This window comes from Sinocyclocheilus grahami, unplaced genomic scaffold (genome assembly GCF_001515645.1).
Source record: "Sinocyclocheilus grahami isolate Dianchi unplaced genomic scaffold, SAMN03320097.WGS_v1.1 scaffold25.1, whole genome shotgun sequence".
In the NCBI taxonomy this organism is placed as follows: domain Eukaryota; kingdom Metazoa; phylum Chordata; class Actinopteri; order Cypriniformes; family Cyprinidae; genus Sinocyclocheilus; species Sinocyclocheilus grahami.
The window spans coordinates 1,134,266-1,153,695 of NW_015505204.1; the positions used below are offsets into that span (position 1 = coordinate 1,134,266).

The 19,430-nt window shown below is 38.1% G+C and overlaps 1 protein-coding gene across 1 annotated transcript in view; it reads left to right on the forward strand.

Annotated features, from left to right (window-relative positions):
* LOC107564928 (neuroligin-1-like) overlaps positions 1 to 19,430 on the forward strand; it is a 92,138-nt gene that overhangs the window by 67,327 nt on the left and 5,381 nt on the right. The gene's annotated exons all lie outside the window — the stretch shown is intronic.

Genomic DNA, 19,430 nt, shown 5'->3' on the forward strand with positions numbered 1-19,430 from the left:
AATATTTTTTTTTTTTTTTTTTTCTGATTCAGAAGAAAAAAATTGTTCAGGAATATTAGTATTAGTATCAATTTAATCAATGTATTCAAAGTAAGCAATGAGATTCCTTATATTATATCAGAAAGGGCTTTATTGCCAAGTTTATTTACACACATTTGACATTTGCATTATATATCTTATTCTTATATATTTTTTCTATTAATCAAATTAATGAAATCATCATATTTTTACCTGATTCAAAAGAAAGAAAAAGTGCAAAACTGCGCTACATCAGGGTATCCGCGGAGTCTTAAAAAGTATTAAAAGTTGATAAATCAATTTAGAGAAAATTAAGGCCCTTAAAAAGTCTTAAATGCCATTTTCCAAGGTATTCAATTTTGTATCATCTTTTCATTATGTATATTTGTCGAATAGTGGGGTTCTGTGTATTTTATTTATGGAATCCCGCAAGATTTGAAGTCATCTGTTACGGCGCTCACTGACTGATTGCGCAGCTGCATGATAGGGCGGGGCTTGTTGATCCCGCATTTGATATTATTAGCATTATATATCTGTTTCTTTTATTTATTTCCATAATTCAAATGAATATTATATTATATTGTTTTGACATAAACACACACACACACACACATATATATATATATATATATATATAGTCATCTGTTACGGCGCTCACTGACTGATTGCGCAGCTGCATGATAGGGCGGGGCTTGTTGATCCCGCTTTCGCTGAATTTCTGAGCATTACCGCCTGCTCCCATCCGCTCCAGCGATTTTTGTGTCCGTTCCCGTAAACATTCTAATATTGTATATAATTTTCACGCATCAGGGCGCCGCTATCAATATGTGGGGTATTTAAATCCCCTTTGAATGAGCGTTGGCAGTCGTAGTTCACTTTCGCGATCGCGCGCACTGTTTAAAGGGAGCACATCCTACGATAAAAGATATTTGTCAATGAGCTCGGGATCTGTTGAGGAGCAAATCCTCCAACATCTTGTCAGTTATCTCTCCTTACTTTTGACCCATGATTAGTCAAATCGGACTTCTGCAGCTCGTGTTGGATGCAGGGTCGCTGTTGTTTTTTTCCATGCAATTGGGCTGCTTTTAAACTGTTGCCATGGGTTGATTTTCCCCAGTGGGTTAAAGGTTTGAAATATAGCATGAATTACATTTGGTTGAAATGCTTGTACTCATACATTTTGCATTCTACCTGTGTTACACCCCTGTGGACTGTAGATTGTGGTTTCTCCCTCTGTGTCCTTATTTGGTTGTTCCTGTTCTCATTATTAGTTAATCACCTCATTGTGCTCACCTGTCTGCCCCTCGTTATCCACCCTATATCAGTTCCTGTCCATTGTGTTCCAGTTTGTCAGTTTTTGTGAATGTTACCCTGTACGTGTGCTCCTATTGTGACTTTATTAAAGTGTTCTTGTATCCTGCATCCTCGTTGTCCTGCCTGTTCTCTGGCACAGCAAGACCGTGACAGAATAACTGACCCAACACAAATGATGGCTAACGAGCTGTGTAGGAGAATGCAGCTGGTTCTGGTCCGTAGAGCGCCGGCTGATTGGAGGTATCGATCGCTGGCTGCTCTGAAGTCGAGATCGCCGGTCGCCGCCGACGCATGCCTGTGGGCCTCTCAGCGTTGCTGGACATGGCGCTGCCCCTAGAGTTCACTGCACCTATCCTTACCCCAGAATTGGCTCTAGAAAGTTTTCCTTCGTCTTCTGAGTCTCTGTCGTCTCCGCTGGTTCCGTCCAGCCCTCCATCGTCTATAGAGCGCCCCCCAGTGCCAGCTCCAGTCCCAAAACTCACTCCAGTGCCAGCTCCTCGAAAGCGCTTTGCTGTGCCTGGTCCTCCAGAGCACTCTCCAGTGCCAGCACCACGTAAGCGCTGCCCTGATCCCCAGTTCAGCCCAGGAATGCCTCCTGTTCCCGAGTTAAACCCACGGAGGGCTCCTGATCCCCAGTTAAGCCCAGGAAGGGCTCCTGATCTCGAATATAGCCCACGGAGGGCTCCTGATCCCCAGTTCAGCCCAGGAAGGGCTCCTGATCCCAAGTATAGCCCACGGAGGGCTCCTGATTCCCCGTTAAGCCCAGGGAGGGCTCCTGATCCCCAGATCAGCCCAGGAAGGGATCCTGATCCCGAGTATAGCCCACGGAGGGCACCTGATTCCCCGTTAAGCCCAGGGAGGGCTCCTGATTCCCCGTTAAGCCATGGGAGGGCTCCTGATTCCCCGTTAAGCCCAGGGAGGGCTCCTGTTTTCCCGTTAAGCCCAGGGAGGGCTTCTGATCCCCAGTTCTGCCCAGTGTCGGCTCCAGTCCCAGAGCTCGCTCCAGTGTCGGCTCCAGGTCAAGTGCCCGCTCGTCCTGAGTGACCCCCAGGATACCTAGTTTTCCCCAAGAAAATTTTTGGGGGGGGGGCCATATGCCCGCAGCCGTGGTGGCCGAGCCGGCTAAGGCCACGGAGGATCCGCCATGGCCTCCCGAGGCCCCTGACCCGCCATGGCAACCCGATCTGCCTGCTCCGCCATGGCTCCCTGATCCACCCTGGTGGCTCTCCTGGTCTCCCCCCGCGTCACGGGACGCGCCTTCCGGGAGGGGGGTGATCTGTCACACCCCTGTGGACTGTAGACTGTGGTTTCTCCCTCTGTGTCCTTTATTTGGTTGTTCCTGTTCTCATTATTAGTTAATCACCTCATTGTGCTCACCTGTCTGCCCCTTGTTATCCACCCTATATCAGTTCCTGTCCATTGTGTTCCAGTTTGTCAGTTTTTGTGAATGTTACCCTGTGTGTGTATGTGTGTGTGTGTGTGCTCCTATTGTGACTTTATTAAAGTGTTCTTGTATCCTGCATCCTCGTCGTCCTGCCTGTTCTCTGGCACAGCAAGACAGTGACAACCTGTAATAAAAATGGGCCACACTAGTAGGAAGCATTTGAGCTGTGTTTATGATAAATGTGCAATACTGTAAAATATGTATTTTAGGGATGGAAATTAAATTTTTATATTTGGAACATGGTATTTTTTTTTTTACTGGCATAGGTTTGGTATGCACAATTAAAACGATGTAATAGTTGTGATCATTATTTTACCTTCCATGATCATTCAGACACAATCAGGTGCAATACTGACACTCTGTCAAGTCTGTATCAAATCAAGCACTCCGTAATCACAGGTAAACTGTCTGATCAGTCAGATGTTTGTCATGAGAAGTGTTCCACAAAACAGCTATGGTTTGAGTTGATGTGACAAATACATCTTTTGAATATACTGTGTGAACGCATTGCCCCGTTAACTCGGAGAGCTTTATTATCCCTCCTCAATAAGTTTTGTCAGTTGTTTTGTGTATTGGTCTAATTCTTGTTTCTTGGGTTGCATTGGTTAGTCACTCAATTAATTCTCTTGTGCTTCGTTCCCCACTTCTGAATTATGTTTTATTGATAAGGAGTTACCACAAAGTAAGTCTGTTTAGTTGCGCTATCTTACAATCAATATATAGTAAATGTAAGTTAAAGTGTCGCCGATGTAACCAGTTAAAACTTGGAGTGGCGATGAGGTCTTAAAATGTATGGAAAGAGTCTTAAAAAAGGTCTTAAAAGGTATTACATTTAACTCCATGATTCCTGAATATACCCTGTACATAGTATAGCTTCCAACAGCAACTAGCATGATATTCTCTTTAACATAGTAATACTTTGAGTTCAATATAATGCTAATTATTTTTCATCCCTGGATTGATGGTTATTGTGTGTGCATCTCACCTACACAGACTCCTATATGGTTATTTTTAATTGGACCCCCAACATAATTAACTTGTCCGTGTACTTAACACTGACTCATTTATAGATTGACAGTCAGTCAGCGCAGTCTCTGCCTCTGACCTTTCCTCTAGTCAGAACATTCTGTGTGATATTGGCTACAATCAGCACTTTATATATTTGCATATTTGCACATATAACAGGATGTGAGATTGTATGGGTTGAGGGAGGCCAAGTCACTGCTGGCGTGCCAGTTTGTAAGCGCATATGGGAGACAATTATCTCACTAGTGTTCTCTTTCTCTCTCTCTCTCTCTCTCTACACCTCTAAATCAACATGCTGTTGCGTTTCCTCTACAGTCTTCACAAAACTTTGACTGGCACTGAGCCGCACAGGCCACCATTCAAAGCCGTGCTCGCCATAGTCAGTCAGTATCCATTTTGTGAACTTAAATGAGATGGAGGTCAGCATGGTTTCCTAAGGCCATAAACATGAACAACTCGGCAACCGTTGTTCATTTCATCAATGCACTCTTTCAGAAAAGTTCAATTAGGACTGAAATACTGTATGTTACATTTATATTTTATTTTATGTTTATTATTGGTGTTGACTTTGATCCATCCCAGTGATTAAAATGTTTTCCATTTACTGAAACGATTCATTCAGATTCAATATCTGATTAATTCAGAGCCCTTTCTTAATTACACCATTGAATCTTTTTTATATTTTATGAGTCATTTAGATTAAGTTGTAGATTAAGTCTTTTGTTCTTGAATTTTTTTTTTGAAATTTCCAAAAGACTCAAGAAATAGTTTTTAAAGGAACTGTTCTCAAAAAAAGAGAGAAATAATTCTATCATCATTTACTCACCCTCATTTTATTCCAAACCTGTATGACTTTCTTTCTTCTGTAAGAGACAAAAGATGAAATTTTAAGGATACTCTTGCTACTCTATTTAGATAATAAACGTGAATTGAGGCTCAAAATGTAAAAAAAAAAAAACACTTTAAAAGCATCTTAAATCATATGCTTTACTGCAATAATTTAAAGCTAGAGCCATGAACTCTAATGATTCATTCACAGTTCAGATTTTATTTTATTTTATTTCTGGCTGTTCTCTTCCTAAATAATGAAATTGAATGGAAAAAAACCTAAACAAGATTGATTCATAAACAAGATTCATTCACAGGTTACATCAGTGATTTTGTTGTTCTCCATCTAATTTATTCTTCAAAATGATGTTCATTCATGTCTATGACAGAAATATCTCTCCAAGCATAAAAACCTTTTCATCATCAACCTCTACACACTATACCTGGATCGAATGTCTCTCTTCTAGTTGCCCTCGATAAGGAATATGTAATTTTCACTTCTCTATGTTTCTAGCAAAATAACATCATATGGCATAAAGAAGAGAAAGAAGGGGTGCTACCAATCCTAAGGCATTTTGCCATGAATAGGAATGTTAGCTCTTTGAACCCACTTTTATCCAGTATGGATTCAGAGTGCTCTTGAATTGCATTTTATATCCTCATAAACACAGTGATCTTTTCACGTTATAGCCTGGAGAGAAGTGAGTTTAGCCAGAGCTGTAGGCCTTTTTCTGGAGGAAAAATAAACGTTTTCTGAATCTTTTAGCTTGCAGTAAATATGGGTAATTGTTTTACGGGATGTGTTGGCGAAATACCCAATATCTGTTCTTATGAGGCTGATCAAAACCAAGCAGCCTGTCTGGGCGTTCCAAGAAGCCTCTGAATGTACATTGAAGCCTGAAATTGATTTTTTTTTCATAAGTGGGAATTAATGGTCAGTAGGTTGCCAGTGAATGCCAAGTTAGGGGGTTTGATTAGATCTTCTGGATGCTCAGAGGACTGGTTTGCCCATTTTCGGCTCCAGATCGTGTTGTTTACTTAGTCCGTGTGGGTTTGTGAATCTGAAAATGTGCCGCAGGAATAAAGCCTGTCCTCAGACCTTTCATCTGCATCTCAAATCCTCAAAAATTCACCCCTGAATCCTTGAAGATTACTGACCTTTCTTTGTGTAATTTTTCATCCATCAAGACATGTATGGTGACATCATCCTTTCCCCACAGTCGGTTTTGCATCTTTCCTGCGTCTAGGCATTCAGCAGTTCTCCGGGAGAGGGAGATTTGTTTACAGACATGTGGTGTAGTGCTTGTTTGGTGTGGAGTCTCCTGTGTGCACTCGAAACTGCCACATCATTGAAAGATGCCAGTCTCCCAGCTGTGTGTCTTGTATTGGCTCGCCGTTCGACTGTCAGGATTGTCATTCCGACCAAGATTTGGTCACGCTCAATGAAAGCCATGAGCTGAATCTAACAGTCAATGTTAATGGTCCCCTCATGACCCACCCCAGCACACATTCACCTGGTCAGCCTGCTGTTTTACAGCACCAGTAAAAAATACAGGCAACTAATGAGGCATCTGCTTTTGTAAAATGATGTCTCTTTGGTTTAGGATTTATGCTTGTATTATCTTTAAATGAGCTTGTGTGGATAAAGATGAAAGCAGTTAATGCATTTGCCTCATTTGGATGCAAAGAGCATGCCTTTTAATGTACAGAAATATTTTGATTAATTATTGGAAATCTTGAACATTTAATTTAATTTAATATTACAACATAGGGTGTTATACTTATTATTATTATTATTATTTTATAATTAATATATTAATCGATTTGCTTCATTTAGATGCAATGTGTATGTCTTGTAATGTAGTATTTTGACTAGGCATCGAGATTCTTGAAACTGTTTAAATATTTTTCCTTTGATTTTATTTCAAATTAAATAAAAATATATGTTACATTTTTTAAAATAAAATTATATTAAATAAAAATGCATATATATATATATATATATATATATATATATATATATATATATATATATATATATAACTGACAGACAGTAGCCTCTCCGCAAACTTCACTTTGCCAAAAAGTGGGGGTGGAAGTTTGGAATTCTGGCACAAATAATAAGGGATCATTACTCTGGTCTCCAGACAGATCTGGTTTGCTTAGTTTTTCATGCTGATGCAATACACTAATGTATTACTCTATGTCTGTTTTAATAACTTTAGTGCAAAATATGAGGTAAAAAAAAATTATAGTAATTACAAAAGGATAAATCAAGGACTTATAGAATGCAACAGTTCCTGTCCTTCTTCTTTGCTGCCTTGGTTCCAGAAATAGCTTTACCTGACAAGGATGTTTAAATTGTCTTTGTTAATAAGTCATGAACAAAACCAACCAGCCCAACCGCAGAATCACAAACTTTGATTTGAAGCAAAAAGGTTGCACTCTATTATTTGACTTTCTGGAATACTTGTTTCTTATTAGTCGATTGTGGCTTTCTGCAGTTACATATGTTTGTATCATAAGGCTAAGCTGTATAATGTGCCGTTGTCCCTTGCAATCAGTTTCCCAGATATTTAATGTTCTTCATCTCAATAACTAATATTATTTAATTTTTTATAATATTATTATTACTTCGTCACCTGACATAATATTATTTCAACTCAAATTAATATTTCTTGTCAATTTTATATTTATTTTGTAAGTGTCCAAATAATAAGAATTATAATAGTACAGTCAGACCTGATCAAACTGTTGGTGTTTATTTTGTAGTAATGACTAAAGTACCTTATCGGTTAAGGTTCATTCACATTTACCATTGCTCAGTGCAATTTTGCAGGTGAAATCCAGTCATTCCACTAATAATCCGAGCGAATAGGAGTTTCACGAGGATTCGAGAGTGAAAAGTTCCCCACGCAGATTTCACTCATGTTTAAGTTCATCTCTACGCTGTTGGCAATTGACAGTGGACCTTTACTAACACACAAAAATTGCTAATGTGACCACAGCTTTACTTTCTGAACACTTTTGCCAAGTGTCTAGTTTTACTGTAGACAAATATGCATGATTAGGGGGGTCCTTAGATCATTTGATTACAGTAGAAAAACAGCTGCTCCTAGGTTGGACTCCCCCTGGTGGTCCAAAGCCTTTCTGTAAGAACAACTTGAAATTTTGCTGGTTAAAGTGAGGTGGGTTAATGTTGTGATGTCACATTCTGTTTGCTTTGCTAGTATTATTGTGTTGTGCCCTCCGGCACCACCATAGTGATGCCTTGACAACCGTTGCTTTGTTTCTTGCTGCAGTGCATTATTTTTACAATTATTATTTCTGTCAGGACCACAATCGTCAAAGATGATTGACAATTAGCATACAGTTTGGATTGGTGGTATGGTTCTGTTCTGGGCAAGAACTGGGCAAGAAGAGCAGCGATAACCCCCCCCCCCCCCCCCCCAGAATATCTTCTTTTATGTTCAGCAGAAGAAAGAAACTCATACAGGTTTGGAACAACTTGGGGATGAGTAAATGATGACAGAATTTAAATTTAAATTTTCATGGGTGAACTGTCTCTTGAATTAATGACCCAAGGTCACAAGGTCATCCACATTAATTCACTTTATTTATTTATTACATTAAACAGCATGGAGAGGACTTGAGGAATGCAAACACATGCCCTTATTTATTTATTTTAGTTTTTTTGTCACACCTTCCGACAGCAAGTGCCAAAAAAAAACAGCCTTAAAACTGAAACAAGAAAACACCTGTAAACACCTGTAATTGCAAAAACATTCCTTGTAATTGTCTTCCCTTTATTTTTATTTAGTGTCCAAAATGTCAGAAAAGCCAGTTTATGCTTGTGTTTGTTCGTTAATTTTGGACCCTAAATGCAAGCATCAAACTCCTTCATGAGTGCTTCTACACAATGTATTGGAGCACATTTCTCTAACCTCTAAGTCACTGCTGTATGTTTTTTTTTCTCCTGAAGCGAGCTGATTCGTTGTGTTGACAGACAATGATCGTCACAAATACAGGTTTTTAAACACATGGTGTCTAGCTCAGCGGTGGGCCGCTTGACTGCAGACGGCACTGTCACCACTGCAGAAGTGAGATGACATTTTCAAAGCTGTGTGTTTGTTTCTGGAGGGAGTGGGCAATGGGGCTCGTCTCCACATCATTCCCTCCTTCCACTGGCCTCATTAGTGAGACCTTGCCTCCAGGTTCCATGCAGGTTTCTGAGGTCATGTATGGGTGTTTCTTCAGCTATGGCCACTTTTATGTCCCCAGGGTAGATGTTTATTAAAACTACCATTTTCAACTTCTTTTGTTTTGATATGTGGAGATCACGTGAAAACTTTTCTTATGCCTTCATTTATTTTATGTATACATGTTGTTTTACCCTTGTTGCCGCAGACTCTTCAATCTTAAAATATCCATCAAAAATAATATGAAATACTGTGGTTTACCACTGACAAAGTTGTATATATATGTAACTTTTCAAACTCACTTATCAAACCTCTCTGTTTCAATTACACAGAATTGTATCAGTGAGTTTGAAAAGTTGTTTTAATAGTGTTTACAAGTCCAAAAATGGCCATAATTTAAGAGAGACTTGTAAGTCTTGTCGAATGGGGGAGGCCTGTGTTCCCCTAGGTCTCCCTGGAAAAGCCTTGTATCGTTATCAATGTACAGTCTGTAATATTTGGATGTACTCTGTTAAGAGTACTTTCTGGTTCAGTGTTTTGTAGTGATAGGGCCACCAGAACCTGGCAGACAGCACTCAACTGCACTCTCTTGCAACTCAGAGGAGAGGAATATTTCCAGGATGTTCACTGGAGAGGAGCAAGAGGGAAAAAAGATGGAGGGCTATCTTTAGACTCTCACTTCTTATGAAAAGGTTTTATTCTCCCTATCGCGCTCACTCTCTTTCCCCATCTTGCTCAGAGAGAGAGAGAGAGAGAGAGAGAGAGAGAGAGAGAGAGAGAGAGAGTGTGTGTGTGTGTGTGTGTGTGTGTGTGTGTGTGTGTGTGTGTGTTAAATCGCAGAAAGCTGTTATCTGTATGCAAATGTTGTTCTTTTCTATGGAAAGGGAGCTGGTTAACAATTTTCAGATCAGATCAGATCAGGTTTTTAAGCAATGCAACTACCAAGAAGCACATTTCAAATAAAGCTGTGCTGCAGTTTGGTGCTTTCATGTATGTTGCATGGCAGTATTTTAAGAACAATTATTGCATCCTGTTGATGTTTAAACCTGGAGATTGTGTTCTGCAGTACGTTAGCACACGGAGCTATTTTGTTCTGCCACCTGTCAGGCATTTGAGTGATATTCAGATTCAAAATAACTACTATAAAGATGGATTATATTAAAGGAAATGAAAACTCTGTTATTACTTATTTGTTATTGCTTAGTCTCGCATGCTGTTATTTTATCTATCTATCTATCTATCTATCTATCTATCTATCTATCTATCTATCTATCTATCTATCTATCTATCTATCTATCTATCTATCTATCTATCTATTTTCCAGTGGAACACAGAGTCTCTGAAAAGAATAATCTCTGAAGAGTCTTTTTTTTCATACAAAAATCAAAACATGGTAATAACAGCATGCATGTCCACAGTCCAATTACATTTTTTTTTTTTGGTTGAATTATTCATTTAAAATTTTAAACATTTCATCTTATTCCAGGAAAGAAAATATTGCATGGCTTGATTTAATTATACAACATTTTCTACAGTTGTCATTAGCATCATCTTCAGTGCAGTCATAAAAGACTGCTCGAATTTCCTCTAATCTCTTGCTGAGGAGACTAGTCAGAGATGTAATGTGCAATAGCACGTCAAATAAAATCTCATCAAAGCCTTCCAATTACTGAAAAGGGTAAACAATGGCCTGGCAGATAATGTAAGAGTTGAAAAAAAAGTATTGTGTGTTTGAGAGACTGTCATTAAACGCTCCTTGTTTTTCTTCTATAGTTCAAACAAGCTTGCAATTGAAGAGAGGTGTCCACATTAACAAGGGGTTCAACAAGGCTTAAGCACCTGGCAAAACCGGCTTATAATAGTAGATACTTTAAAAACCTAGTAAAAAGCCCCAGAATTTGTATTTTCATCCTGTCTGGCTGCATGATGGTTGTTTAATCCCCCCTAAACCTGAACTTGTTTCAAATAGTTTTTTTCTTCAACTCTTTTTATTTTGAATGTATACTTATGTTAAAATGTATAATGTATGAAGTTATATATTCAAAGCTATATTTTAAACAGTAAATTCCATCCATAGATTGACTTACATATACATGAAATAAATGTCACAAACAGCTCAAACCAAGCGAACTGCAGGTTGGTGCTGTTTGTGGTGTTTTCTGGAGATTCACAGCAGCTGTTTGGCCTTGTCAGAAGATGATGTGCATCCCTTAAGCAAAGTTAGCGAGGTGGAATAAGTGAAGAGCAAGTATTTACATTAGCCTTCATTAAGCTCCCCATGCTACTCAGCAAGCACCTAAAGTAATTAACACATTACTGAACCCTTAAATGACACTTCCACATCAGACCATAGGCTCTACTTGCCTATGTTATGTAGTGTTATGTTATGTGTTACTTCTGTATTATGTTATGTCTGGGTTATGTTACATTGTCATTTTTATGTTATGTACTACATCTCGGTTATGTTGTGAATTATGTCATGTTTGTGTTTTGTTATGTGGTATTATTACTGTAGTTGCTTTATGTGCCACACCGTTATGTCTGGGTTATGTTACATTGTGCTATGTTATGTTGTTACTTTATGCTAGGTTGTGATTTACATCTGGATTATGTTATGTCTCAGTTATGTTATGTTGTGTGCTACGTCTGGGTTGTTATGTTATTTTGTTTATGTGCTACGTCTGGGTTATGTTATGTTATTTTGTTTATGTGCTACGTCTTGGTTAAGTTATGTTTGTTGTATGTATTGCCTTTGTTATGGTTTGATGTGTTATGCTTTGTTATGCTTTTTTTTCTTTACAGTATGTTAGGTAATGTTACACTACATTATGTGACAAAAATGTGTATTGAACTGCTATTGCAGTATGTTCATCCAAGACAGCAAACTGTAGGCCTTACCTAGAGGTAATTTCATTTACTCAGTTCACTGAAATGGGATATGACAAGGATGTTAACCTGATAAGAATCTGACAGCTGTAATATATGCTAAATAATGCAACATCCAGTCTCTAGGTGCAATACTGTAATCCGTTCCATTATAGAAATGTACATTTAACTTTCATTACCTATATTTACACTGGGAAGATTACCCTGTTGTAGTATTTGTTTGGACTGCATTTTTTCCGATAGTAATGTTGCAAACTCTACAGCCATTTATTTTTTTATTAGTGTTTTTTTTTTTTAAATATCCACATGAAAGGCATTCAGCATGTCACCGATCCATCCTCCTTGGAGAGGAGGGAAATTAAAGGAGATGGATTTTTTTTTTCTAGAAGGAAGTGGGTTACTTTAATATAATATCCCTAAGAAAAAACATGTTTGAATAAAATTCTGTGTATTTTGCCTGGAGCAGCAGTTTTTAGGTTTCGAATTCTGCATATCTAAGCAGTGAAGACAGGAATAGGTCTGTCAAGTCAAATTCAGTCGGGATCCTGTAGTGGATCCTTTTGTTAGCCTCTGCCAACCCCTAGTGTATCAATCTCCTTTTATGGAGACAATGCTCAAGTAATTCATACCATCTGTGGTCACTGTACACCATTCCTTAATTATCAGCATGCAGTACAGCTAATTACCACTTGAGGCAGTGACCCGGTCTTGCCATCATTTTAGTGGCTGTAATTTTTTCAAACCAACTTTTGGCAGTTAATTTCGTCGTAGTTTTGAAACTTGCATTCTCAGGTGCCAGCCTGTGGTATGGGAACAGATGGCATCTGCTTTTAGTCTTGAAGTCCCTGAAATGGATGATAATTCTGTGATGGGGACTGAAAGTATGAAGGTGTTGTCACACTGTAAATATTTTTAGGAACACAAATACAACCGGAAGGCCAATTTGTCTCACTAGAGACAGAACAGACAAATAAAGCGCCAACGGTCTGGCTGTGGCATTTCTTTTTTGGAGGGAGAGTGACCTGGCAAATGATCTAATGCAACATCTCTGGGACTGAACCTGCTGCTGCCACCTCTCTTCATCTGAAACCCAAAAGAAATGCACAATAATGCCTTTTTCTCTTTCTGTCACTTCTCGCTTTGCTTTGAGGGATCCATTTTTCCTTCATTTATTCTGTTGGTCCTGTTCTTTTGTATCTTTTCAAGTCCTCTCCAGTCAAATCAGATATTAATTTAACATCATAAACCATCTGCTTGGGTTCCAGTAGGAATTGATTTACATGGCACTTCTTTGGTGCCTCTCTTTGGCTTTTTCATCTAATTGTGAATTTCACTTTGGGGGCCAAACGAATCTGATTCCATTTTTATTTATCTATTTGGACCATTCCCAATATGACTTTCACTGTAGGGCTTTAGGTTACCTTAATACTCACCTTGACGTGTATGAAAACTTAGGTACTGTAGATCTGAAGAGGTTGATCCATACCGTCATTTGGTATACCACAATATCCTTCTGCCAGCACAAAACAACCTTCTTTTTACTATTACGATTTAAGTTTTGTAGATGCTATTTGACAGTATCATAATTTCCAGAAATCTCTTGTGATATAGGTAGTGAATTACAACTCACAAAGATGAGAATAGAGGCTGGTTATCTTAGTCCAACAACATTGAAGGTTTAACACTCTGTGTTTGAGTCTTGGTAACCTTGTACAGGAAAAGCTTGCAATGTTCGTATTTATGAGTTGTGCTTCACTTTTGCAGTTTAAATGTAATAATCATCTGAGGAAGGGACTATGAAGGTCTGGAGTCATACATCAGAAATATTGTAGTTTGAGATAATGGGTGATATAAAAATGCAATTCTTTTCTAAATAAATGTAAAATAGAACACTAAAATCTAAAATCAGTCATTTTAAATGGTACAAGTGAATGTAGGCATCAAAACATTATAATGTATGGTATGAAAACAATATTAATTTTGAGATGGGCTAAAGCATTTATTTACAGTGTTAAAAGTCTTTTTGATGATGAAATTTACACGCAGAGGTAAATATCCTATGTTTTCTATGTATATCTCTAATAACATTTTATTGTGAATCTCTAGTAATATTGTTGTCATGCTGTGGATAGTCTCCCGCTGACTCTGTCTCATAGAAATAATCCAATACCACTTACACAGCAAATCCTCTCCTTGACTACTGTGATAAAAATCCATAATTATTGCCTGTCTTATTAAAGCGCATTGTTGTGAATCGGTTTTCTCCACATTGTACCAAACACATTTGCATTCACAAGCCCGGGCTATTCACTGTCCGAGCAGAGGGAGGCCCTTTTGTTCCTCTGTGATTGGATTGCACCTCCCTGCATGCATGAGGACGGAAAGCGGGCTGCTGCCTGCCTGTGTTAACAGCCAAATGTGCTCACGGCTCTGCACCGCAAGCATGAGCACCTGACAGCCTGCTATTTGATTGCTAATCATTTTCGAGCCTGTGCCTGGTCTTTTTGATTTGCTCTGCACACTGCTTTGGTTAAATGGAATCAATTAAATGTGTGCTTGTATTCGACGGCCACTTCCAGGAGATCAACTTCTTGATGTAGCAACACAACAAGATTAATTAAATCCAATAAAGAACTCAATTAACAAAAGGAAGGTAGCAGAGGAAGGGTCAGATGGATTTGTGTGTGCGCTTTGTTTAAAGAAACCAAAATTATTTTGGAGTGTTTTGTTTCTTGTTGTCTGCATCTGTAAATGAGCTTACTTTAAAGCACTTGTTGTGTTGCTTTATTATTTTTCATGTGTTCTGGGACTATGAGGGCAATTACAAGAGCCAAATGGTCGTCTATTCACTGAATATGCACACAATCATTATTTCACAAGCACCCTCAGGATGTATATTCCCAGGATAAACTACTGTAGTGAAGTAGTTACTGACTAGTTTTCAATTAAAACACACCACTGGGTTACTTCTGTGTAACCACACATTTTCCTCTGACACTTATAGTATATTGCCACAAAATTTGTTGTTAATTTGAGTGCACTTAAGTGGAAGTCAAACCAAAGCAAACTTTTTTTTTAATTTTTTTTTTTAAGCAAGCAGAGCTAATGTGAAACCACAGAAATGTTATGATTCATGCAGTTTAGAGTTAAGAACTACTGTTAACACAATAATAAAGGCTCTTTTTCGAAACGTGTTGAATCTTGTAACTTAATGGTTCCTCACGAGGCACACAAGAGTCTTTACTCACCACTGATTTCTGTAAAATTTGCTTTTAGCATGTTGCTAAGCTAACACCACGACAACTGACTTGATTTGGAAGGTTTTACATGTAGCAATCTACTCTGTATGTCATACAAATAGCGTTCATGAAGCACATTAGAGACTTCTCACCACTGATTTCAGTAGTTTGTTGTTAGCATGTTGCTTAACTATAGCAAACAGAAATTCTGGGTACTGCATTTCAAATCAGCTAGATTGAACCTTTTTTATAATCTTGTTTTCAATGAGTTTATCTCACTTCATTTTTTTTTTCACTTGTCACAGTGCATTTTGGGATTGCTTACATTGCGAAGCATACATATGGTCCCATCTTAGAATCTTACTAAATAAAGTTATGCCTATAGTGCCTTAAAATGCAGCCTATATAGTGTGCTTTCTAGGTTTTGGAACAGTGCTGAAGAACTCCTTAATCTCTGTCTTTATGGTTGATTTGATTTCATTTTATTTCAATTTTTTGATGCTGCATTCAACCAAAAAAATAAAGACTCTGTGTTGTCTGCCAGGGAAGGAGAGGCCATCCCTGATATCCAAGAAATACTATTAAAAACTGTTTACATAAGCTCTCTTCAGGTGAACAAGTGTGATAATAACATGTCATGGATGTAAAAAAAGGGACAAGAATGTTTCCCCTCATTTCAGAAATGTGTAACTTTCTCTGACATACTTTCATCTACAGTTTGCTATTGAATATTTCAATTGCTTTCAATCTTTTTTTAAGGTTTTAAAATTGCGCTGCAATGCTCACAAACACTCATTCGATTCTTTTTTTCTTTCTGCAGGTTTTTTGAGTACAGGAGACCAGGCAGCCAAGGGAAACTATGGACTTCTTGATCAAATCCAGGCCCTGCGCTGGATGAGTGAAAACATTGCATTCTTTGGGGGTGACCCTTTACGCATTACTGTTTTTGGGTCTGGGGCTGGGGCCTCGTGTGTCAACCTGCTGACTCTTTCCCATTATTCTGAAGGTAACCGTTGGAGCAATTCAACCAAAGGTACAATGCAGAGGTTTTAACTTTTGACAATTTTTGTCTGCATGCTATAGCTGTTTGTGTTATGGGCTCATTTAGAAATTCTGGTCTCTGTGCTTTTTTTGTTGTTTTGAACTACCTGCATTTGCATTTGAAAATCGGATTGCAACCTTAGTTATGAAAAACCTGTGACATTTATTCAGAATATTACAGTAACAGGTTGCAAAAAAACTGCACTGATCACTAGGGCTGGGCTATATACCAAATGTTCACAATATATTTTTGTAACACAAAATACTGCCTTATACCCTATAAATTAGCTCGAAAGAATGCTCAGTTTCACAGAGCTCAAGTGTGTAATGCAAAAATCCTAAAAGGAACAGCGTTGCTGAAAAGTTACACAGCAGTTCCCTCATCGGCCCAGCATTTGCCAAGCACATTTTTCATCATGCTTTAGGCTGCTAACTCACTCAGTTTGAGCTGATATCACTTGTTTATGGAAATTAAATCTCCCTAAGTCGTTGCATGTTCCCATCTTTATTTAGTTGAGTCCATATATATCACCAGGCATGCCATGAGCACACTGTCCAAATACAGCATTCACCTTCCACTGGCACAAAAAGGGTAAATACATTAATTCCATTTTGAGTCTCTCTGCTTGGAAGATTGCTTTGTGAAGAGGTCTACTGGCACAGACCTGCTTTAAGGTTGTCACTATCATTCAAATTAACCCAGAGACACCTTTGGAAGAGACTTTAGTGTGACATGTGATTGCTTTGCCCTGAAGCAAACCGTGCACTGCTTAATCTTGAATAATTTTTATATATTTTCCCTTTCTTTTTTTTTAATTTTAGCAGTATATTCTTCATTCACAAATATATTCATCGGTTCATATAAAATTGTCACCATTTTGTTGAATTGCGAACTGAAACATCCCCTTATCTCCATTTCATTTCCATGTGTGTTTTTATAGTTTCTTTCTCCTTTAGTAAGAATATGTTTTTACTCATAACTGCACTGCTAAGACTGAAATCCCAGGGGTTGTCATGGTAACAGAGTAACTCAATTTTCTTCTCTCTTGCGCTTTCTGTCAGTCTTTCTCTCTCTTTCACACACACACTTTCTCTCCTGCTCACTCACTTGCTTTTTTGTCTTGATGTTTGTGCATGATATCTGCTTCTCTTCAATGGTGTGGTCAATTTCCTTGACGTCTATATGTGAAAGGGGTTTACTGAGTCTTGGTAACCTTGTACAGGAAAAGCTTGCAATGTTCGTATTTATGAGTTGTGCTTCACTTTTGCAGTTTAAATGTAATAATCATCTGAGGAAGGGACTATGAAGGTCTGGAGTCATACATCAGAAATATTGTAGTTTGAGATAATGGGTGATATAAAAATGCAATTCTTTTCTAAATAAATGTAAAATAGAACACTAAAATCTAAAATCAGTCATTTTAAATGGTACAAGTGAATGTAGGCATCAAAACATTATAATGTATGGTATGAAAAACAATATTAATTTTGAGATGGGCTAAAGCCTTTATTTACAGTGTTAAAAGTCTTTTTAATGATGAAATTTACACGCAGAGGTAAATATCCTATGTTTTCTATGTATATCTCTAATAACATTTTATTGTGAATCTCTAGTAATATTGTTGTCATGCTGTGGATAGTCTCCCGCTGACTCTGTCTCATAGAAATAATCCAATACCACTTACACAGCAAATCCTCTCCTTGACTACTGTGATAAAAATCCATAATTATTGCCTGTCTTATTAAAGCGCATTGTTGTGAATCGGTTTTCTCCACATTGTACCAAACACATTTGCATTCACAAGCCCGGGCTATTCACTGTCCGAGCAGAGGGAGGCCCTTTTGTTCCTCTGTGATTGGATTGCACCTCCCTGCATGCATGAGGACGGAAAGCGGGCTGCTGCCTGCCTGTGTTAACAGCCAAATGTGCTCACGGCTCTGCACCGCAAGCATGAGCACCTGACAGCCTGCTATTTGATTGCTAATCATTTTCGAGCCTGTGCCTGGTCTTTTTGATTTGCTCTGCACACTGCTTTGGTTAAATGGAATCAATTAAATGTGTGCTTGTATTCGACGGCCACTTCCAGGAGATCAACTTCTTGATGTAGCAACACAACAAGATTAATTAAATCCAATAAAGAACTCAATTAACAAAAGGAAGGTAGCAGAGGAAGGGTCAGATGGATTTGTGTGTGCGCTTTGTTTAAAGAAACCAAAATTATTTTGGAGTGTTTTGTTTCTTGTTGTCTGCATCTGTAAATGAGCTTACTTTAAAGCACTTGTTGTGTTGCTTTATTATTTTTCATGTGTTCTGGGACTATGAGGGCAATTACAAGAGCCAAATGGTCGTCTATTCACTGAATATGCACACAATCATTATTTCACAAGCACCCTCAGGATGTATATTCCCAGGATAAACTACTGTAGTGAAGTAGTTACTGACTAGTTTTCAATTAAAACACACCACTGGGTTACTTCTGTGTAACCACACATTTTCCTCTGACACTTATAGTATATTGCCACAAAATTTGTTGTTAATTTGAGTGCACTTAAGTGGAAGTCAAACCAAAGCAAACTTTTTTTTAAATTTTTTTTTTTAAGCAAGCAGAGCTAATGTGAAACCACAGAAATGTTATGATTCATGCAGTTTAGAGTTAAGAACTACTGTTAACACAATAATAAAGGCTCTTTTTCGAAACGTGTTGAATCTTGTAACTTAATGGTTCCTCACGAGGCACACAAGAGTCTTTACTCACCACTGATTTCTGTAAAATTTGCTTTTAGCATGTTGCTAAGCTAACACCACGACAACTGACTTGATTTGGAAGGTTTTACATGTAGCAATCTACTCTGTATGTCATACAAATAGCGTTCATGAAGCACATTAGAGACTTCTCACCACTGATTTCAGTAGTTTGTTGTTAGCATGTTGCTTAACTATAGCAAACAGAAATTCTGGGTACTGCATTTCAAATCAGCTAGATTGAACCATTTTTATAATCTTGTTTTCAATGAGTTTATCTCACTTCATTTTTTTTTTCACTTGTCACAGTGCATTTTGGGATTGCTTACATTGCGAAGCATACATATGGTCCCATCTTAGAATCTTACTAAATAAAGTTATGCCTATAGTGCCTTAAAATGCAGCCTATATAGTGTGCTTTCTAGGTTTTGGAACAGTGCTGAAGAACTCCTTAATCTCTGTCTTTATGGTTGATTTGATTTCATTTTATTTCAATTTTTTGATGCTGCATTCAACCAAAAAAATAAAGACTCTGTGTTGTCTGCCAGGGAAGGAGAGGCCATCCCTGATATCCAAGAAATACTATTAAAAACTGTTTACATAAGCTCTCTTCAGGTGAACAAGTGTGATAATAACATGTCATGGATGTAAAAAAAGGGACAAGAATGTTTCCCCTCATTTCAGAAATGTGT